The sequence below is a fragment of the Budorcas taxicolor genome, chromosome 7 (assembly GCF_023091745.1).
Source record: "Budorcas taxicolor isolate Tak-1 chromosome 7, Takin1.1, whole genome shotgun sequence".
In the NCBI taxonomy this organism is placed as follows: Eukaryota; Metazoa; Chordata; class Mammalia; order Artiodactyla; family Bovidae; genus Budorcas; species Budorcas taxicolor.
The window spans coordinates 65,644,904-65,652,641 of NC_068916.1; positions in this window are offsets into that span (position 1 = coordinate 65,644,904).

The following is a 7,738-nucleotide window of genomic DNA, read 5'->3' on the forward strand; positions in this document are numbered from 1 at the left end:
ACTTTGGGCACCTGATGCAAAGAATTGGCTCATTAGAAAAGACCCTGATTGAAAGGTTGAAGGGAAAGACTGAAGGCAGGAGGAGACGGGGATGACAGAGGATGAGATGGTTGGATGGCATCATCGACTTGATGGACATGAGTTTGAGCAAGCTCCGGGATTTGGTGATGGACAGGGAAGCCTGGTATGCTGCAGTCTGTGGGGTCACAAAGAGTCAGACACAACTGAGTGACTGAACTGAACCGAAGGTACTATAATCATTACATTTTTATCGTGCTTCTTTTCTTTTTCTCTACTTTTTGAGGTCTCCCATTTAAGAACTACCATTGTCTTTAGTTCAACTATTCTTTTTTTTTCTTTTTTTAATTTGGCTGTACGGGCTCTTCTTTGCGGCATGCAGGATCTTTAGTTGTGACATGCAGGCTCTATTCCCTGACGAAGGATGGAACCCAGGCCTCCTGCATTGTAAGCATTGGAGTCTTAACCATTGGACCACCATGAAAGTCCCAATCTCATCTATTCTGTTGCCCCCATTTTCCATTTGAAGAAATGGAAGCATAAAATTTTTCATTATTCAGCTTCAGATTACAGTTATTTAGTGGCAGAACTTGAATTCAGTGCTTATTATACTGAGTCTGCACAATGTATAGAATGTGCTGAAGTCGGTGAATGCAGGGTGTCATTCAGGTGGTACAGGGACAAAAAGGAATAAGATCAGCCTCTATTAGCTGTAAATAATGGATTAGATATTGTGTGTGCGTGCTTTCTTTTTTAATACTGAAAGTAAAATAGGGCATGGTTTTTCTATATTAATCATTATTTTGAGAAACATTTATTGTGTTCTAGATACAATGCTAGCCACAGAGGATACAAAGATGAATAAGACATGCTTCTTGGCTCTATTTAATAACATAATACTATATAACTTTGATTTCCCAAGTGAGAAAATATGTAGGGGGAGGATAGGAAATGGCATTTACTATAGGACTGCATTCAGAGAAAGAAACTATATGCACTAAAAGTAAGTATTCTAATACTTTATGACAATGAATTGACTTTCCCTTAAAGGGATTTCAATAGGTATTATAAGATTATCCAAATTACATGCTTTTTAGTGTGGTTCTTTTGAAAGTAGGTGATTCTGACTAGGCCAGTTTTTATCGTAGAATCCCGAATTTAGATAAATGACAGAGTGAAGCTATAGTGGATGTTCAGAGCCTTGAAACTCTGAAGACAGGGCAGGGGATTGGGATGAAGGTGGGAGAAGTAGGCAGTTTTGTCTGCAGCCTGGTTCTTTCAGATTCTAGGTTCCTGGATATTCTACATGGTTGATGAAGTTTCCCATTTGATAGGTAAAAGATCAGTTCAGTTCAGTTCAGTCGCTCAGTCGTGTCCAACTCTTTGTGACCCCGTGGACTGCAGCACGCCAGGCCTCCCTGTCCATCACCAACTCCCAGAGTTCACCCAAACTCATGTCCATCGAGTTGGTGATGCCATACAACCATCTCACCCTCTGTCGTCCCCTTCTCCTCCTGTCTTCAATCCCTCGCAGCATCAGGATCTTTTCAAGTGAGTCAGCTCTTCGCATGAGGTGGCCAAAGTATTGGAGGTTCAGCTTCAACATCAGTCCTTCCAACAAACACTCAGGACTGATCTTCCTTAGGATGGACTGGTTGGATCTCTTGCAGTCCAAGGGACTCTCAAGAGTATTTTATGTGAATGTACATGGTTTGTTTGTAAATATCTTGTGAAATTATTAGAAAAAAAATTATTAGGGAAACGGAACACCTGATAGACCATCTGGTCTACCCCTTCCATTTTATAGGTAAAGAGATAAGCTTAGATAGCAAAACTGACTTGTTCCAAACTCCACACTGTCTGACAAAATCCAGGCTTTCTAACACTTTGCCTGGTATCACAAGTGGTTTCAGAATAACATAAATTTTTTTTCATGAGGGAGAGGGCTACTGTCTCTTGAGGACTGAAACTGCCATCACTTCAGCCTCTGCTCTCAGGCTGTTTGTATTCTTGGGAAAAGCTGAGCAGTCTGCCTCCAGCTTAAAGCTTCTGATAAAGAGGGTTTCGAGAAGGTAGAATGACAAGGTCCATATGTAAGTGAAACTCTTATAGAGGGAAAAGATATTCATTCAAGAAGGTAAAATGCTTGAAGGAAATGTTTAAACTCTGAGACAAAAATGACCCCCTCTCGACAGTTTTAGCAATGCCCTCTTCACTGCTTTTGCTGTGGGTACTTATACCCCTTCAGATTTACTGCCCCACTTGACTGCATGGCCGGCGGGCTGAAATCATGCCTATTTTGTTTACTCTGAGATCCACAGCACCAAACACAAGCCTAGCATACTCAGGAAGTATATGTTGAATAAACAAAAGAAGGGGAAAAATTTTTTTTTTTTGCCCTCAGAATGTGTCTAACATTTGCTGTCAAACAATTCAGCACCTTTCCCTACACTATACACTTTCCTTTCTAAGGTCAGAAGCTAATACTCAGAGCATTTGTTTCTGCCAAATTGAATGGACTCTTTATATCCCAGCTAGAGAAATTTAGTTGGAATTTCTATGAAACTGAAGCAACTTACAAGTCTCTATCTTGTCTTGCTTGCCTTATACCTCAAAGGATCCATATGAGCACCCTGAAAATCACTGGCCCCCTGTTCATCCCCATCTACACACACTATTTCTCTCCCTTGGTAACCTCTGTGGGAATCCATCCTGGGGTACTACCAGGACATCCACAAATGTAAACATGGAATAGCTGTTGATAAATCCCAGCATGCTGCTTGAAAACAGCTTGGATGTGGTTGTCTAGCTCCTAGCCCACACACGTACCTTGGGCCTTTGCAATTTTGTTGTAATTGGCCCCATGCCTTCCAGGTGGCCCTGGATACCAGTTTACAGGAGGCAATTCAACCACAGTTGCTTCCTGATAGTCTTTTACAGTTGGATTTTTGAATTCTAACTTGGGGTTTTCTCCTTCACATGGTTTTGAAGCCAAACCCAATCCATTTGACAGAATTATCTGTCAGTTGCTAGATAAATGGGACTACACAGAGGAGGGAGATGGTAAAAACACAGGCGGAGGATGTAGACATTAGCAAGACAGGAGAGAACTCTGTGTACTAAGAAAACATCCCAGGACATTTCTCAGAGGCAGATCTCACCTGCACTGTAAGTGGGCAAGACAGAGAGGTGCAAAGGTGAAAAGGGGATGCTTGGCCTTTCTTTAAATGAACTTGTACGCGTCCTAATCTTGGTGACAAGCTTCCCTGCCCAGCTACCACTCACCTCTGCAGTGGGCTGTTTCCCAGTTCTTTCAGGTCCCTGCACAGATCAAGCCAGCTCTCTCTTCCTTCAGCCCCCAGTTGGCAGCTGCTGCCTTCTCACCCTGCTAGTACTCGGGTGGGCTGGGAGGCTGGCCAAGCCGATTGGCTGGCTCAGGCCAGGCACGTGAACATAATGGGAAAAAGAATTTGGGTCTATTTTGATGAGAGACAAAAACGCCCTTTTTGCCAAAGGACATCTGAAAACCAAGAGGAAATAGTTCAAGCCACGGCTTGAAAAAGCACATTTGGCTGAGCTCTGAGCTTTTGTCTTCTTTTCTTTTTCCAAACTTGTTACATCTTCAACTTAAAATGTCACTGTCTCGTATTAGGCAGTTTTGGTAAGAGTCGTGGGAGTCAGATAATGTCGACGGCAGAAGATGGGGTGTCCAAGTGGATAAAAAGCTTCCCTGGACCACCAGGTCTCATTGTCTCACTTTTGATTGCTTCTGTTGCTGCTGAGGGCAGCCAAGGGAGGAGAGATGTGGCAACTACTGCTGTTGAGTCTAGATGCAGGAAAGGAACCCCTCCCTGGAGAGGTAAAACAGGTGAAATTAGGATACAGGATGACCCGTGATGTGAAAAGGTGAGATTTTTGAAAAAGAATTGAATTTTTAAGTTTCTGAAAAATTTTTTTTACTAGGCAGCATGTATGTCTGATATAAAAAACCAAAGGGTCAAAAGAGTGTACAGTGAAAAGCAAGTCTTTTTTCATCCTTCCCAGTCCTCTACTTCTCCCAAGAGGCAACCCCTAGAACTAATGTTTTTGTATTTCCATCCAGAGCTTATCTCTGTAAATACTAACATATATGTCTCCCCTTTTTAGGAACAGCTCGCCATATATACTTGTTATGCTCCTTGCTTTTTTACTTACCATGCACATGCAGAGATTGTTCCATTTAGTACCTTGAAGAGCTACATGTTCTTCTTAAGGTTGCACGCTGTCCCTTTGTCTCCATGTGCCATACATTATCCGGCCAATTAAAAGACCACATCTTAGTCATCTTTCCCTAATTCCCTGCACAACACAAAGCTCAGCAAACATTCAATGCTTCTTCAGAAAATACATCCTGTACAACTTGTTCATTTTTTTTTATCATTGCTCTTTTTAGAGGTACCAGTATTTGTTCAATAATCTAGATACTTGTATAATGTATATATTCCTGGCCACTCAAGTCTGTCTTGTGCACTGACCAAACCTTACTGACTTCCAAGGTCTGCCTTATCTCGCTCCTTTAATGTTATTCCTCACTATGTCCTATTTTCCTGTGCTCTAAGAATCACTGCCATGTGCATATATTTATTGATCACTATATGCAGAAATTTTTTTTTCTATTTTAAAGAGGCAGAGTAGTGGTAAAGACAAGGAAGGAAATTCTGGATGGGAGGATTAGTACAAGTGGAGGTAGGAATGACAGAAAAAGCTTTATATATCTTCGTGACACTAATAACTTTGGCACATAGTAGGTTTACAGTAGAGTTTGCATGAATGAGACACTCTTCCCTGGTCCTCTGGTTTTTCTCTCCATTCAGTCTTTGAGGATTCGCTTAGCTTTCTCGTTACTTCAAGGTTGTATAAGATGGTCCCTTCCTCGGCTGATCTCCTTTAAAGGGAGGACAGGTTCTGAGATCTTGAAAGAAGGTAGATTTGGGCTCAAACTGGGCACTGTCATTCACCAGTTTTGTGACCTCTGCCTCTCTGGGTCTCAGTTTCCTCATTTATAATATGAGCAAGTTTGATAAGAGTATCTTGGAGGCTCCTTCCAGATCTAATGGAAGTTAGATTTTTATAGCTATGTTTACCAATTTTTCTGGAATATATCCCTCATCCCAAACTCCAAATAAACACATCTGGTTAAAATCTTCAGAGATATTCTGAAGCCTTGGGGTCCCATTGCTCCTGGAACATTACAGAATAATGCAGAAGTTCAGAAAAGATTCTCAATGCTGGTCATATTACAAAAAAATTACAGGGATTTTTGAAATCTGGTTATTACACTAAAGATGAGTTTGTTACATTCATGAACGGGGAGAGGAAGGGAGAGCAAGAGAATTAGTAATAACAGAAAGGCTTGGCTGGCTAAGGAAATCATCCTGTCTTGTTCTTAAGGAAAACTGATTTTACAACCAATGTTCCTCAGGTTTTTAAAATCTATATGCTCTCCCAGCTCAGAATATGTTTAAGTCTCACTTACTGTAATGATCATTCATAATGTGTGCCATTCAAAAGCAAGTATTTTTTTTTCTTTCAAATGTGATATATTATTGAATATATTCTTCTCCAGTTCAGTTCAGTTCAGTCGCTCAGTCATCTCCAACTCTTTGCGACCCCATGAACTGCAGCACGCCAGGCCTCCCTGTCCATCACCAACTCCCAGAGTTCACTCAAACTCACATCCATCGAGTCAGTGATGCCATCCAGCCATCTCATCCTCTGTCGTCCCCTTCTCCTCCTGCCCCCAATCCATCCCAGCATCAGTCTTTTCCAATGAGTCAACTCTTCGCATGAGGTGGCCAAAGTACTGGAGTTTCAGCTTTAGCATCATTCCTTCCAAAGAACACCCAGGGCTGATCTCCTTTAGAATGGACTGGTTGGATCTCCTTACAGTCCAAGGGACTCTCAAGAGTCTTCTCCAACACCACAATTCAAAAGCATCAATTCTTCGGCACTCAGCCTTCTTCACAGTCCAACTCTCACATCCATACATGACCACAGGAAAAACCATAGCCTTGACTAGACGGACCTTAGTCGGCAAAGTAATGTCTCTGCTTTTGAATATGCTATCTAGGTTGGTCATAACTTTCCTTCCAAGGAGTAAGCATCTTTTAATTTCATGGCTGCAGTCACCACCTGCAGTGATTTTGGAGCCCAGAAAAATAAAGTCTGACACTGTTTCCATTGTTTCCCCATCTATTTCCCATGAAGTGATGGGACCAGATGCCATGATCTTCATTTTCTGAATGTTGAGCTTTAAGCCAACTTTTTCACTCTCCTCTCTCACTTTCATCAAGAGGCTTTTTAGTTTCTCTTCCCTTTCTGCCATAAGGGTGGTGTCATCTGCCTGTCTGAGGTTATTGATATTTCTCCCGGCAATCTTGATTCCAGCCTGTGCTTCTTCCAGCCCAGCGTTTCTCATGACGTACTCTGCATATAAGTTAAATAAGCAGGGTGACAATATACAGCCTTGACGTACTCCTTTTCCTATTTGGAACCAGTCTGTTGTTCCCTGTCCAGTTCTAACTGTTGTTTCATCTGGGACTTCCCTCCTATTAAGAATCAGTGATTTTACACAGTTGTTCTAATTTTGCAATAAGCAAGTGCAGTATAAAATCCATTGTTTGCAACAAACACTTAAGGTCTTCGGAAATACAAGCCATCAGGGTGTTTGTTTTACACTTGTGTAACCTGAGAAACGAACAGTCAGTTTTGGGTTTGGGGTGTTGGAGAGGGGAGAAGATGGGGTATGTTTCCTACTTCATTGTTTCAGTGCACACCAGGCCCAGTGCTGTGGGGAGAATACAGGCTGTTCTTCATGTGGCTAGCTCTTGATAGAGCTACCCTGTACTGAATGTTATGACAGAGTGGATGAGAGGATATTAGAAACTCACAGGGCCGGGAGAAGGGAGTGTCTTGTCTGCCTTCTCCATCACAGTATTGCTGAATGGAATGATTGTTAAGCCTGCAGCAGAGCTAACAAATACTGAATATTTCAGGGATAACAGAGACAGGCCAGAAACAATGCTTTATTGAATACACTTCTATATCTTGTACAGCGTTTTTCCATTTATTAACACAAACATCTTGTGAGATTGTTTTTCATATCCCTCTTACGGATAAGGAGACAGATACTCCTTCGGAGACGGAAAGGGAAGGAGTGTTCAGAAAGTGCATTTTTAATGGGATGAGCGTTCACATCGCTGGGGTTGAATTTGCTATCCACTTACCAACAGCTGGAGAAGGCAATGGCACCCCACTCCAGTGTTCTTGCCTGGAGAATCCCAGGGAGCCTGGTGGGCTGCCGTCTATGGGGTCGCACAGAGTCGGACACGACTGAGGCGACTTAGCAGCAGCAGCAGCAGCAGTACCAACAGCTCCTTCAAGGGAAGACATCAAGAAGGATGACTCTCTATGCTCTGGGGAGTCTGCACCTTCTCACAGGGACGGGAGGTTTTGCGTGAGTGACTGTGAGGGCTGCTTGGAATTGCTAACTGTTCAGGAAGTCAGTGTTCTGCTCTCCCACCATCGGAGAACACGAGGCAACCTTGCATCCGAGCTCGGTCAAGCTGCCAAGAACAAGAGTTGGCAAAGAGCTCTCTTTCCAAACAAGATTCACGGATAATCAGAGGGCAGGTGCGGGCTTTGAAAGAACCTAAGCTAGGCCTGGACCTCACTGCTCTGA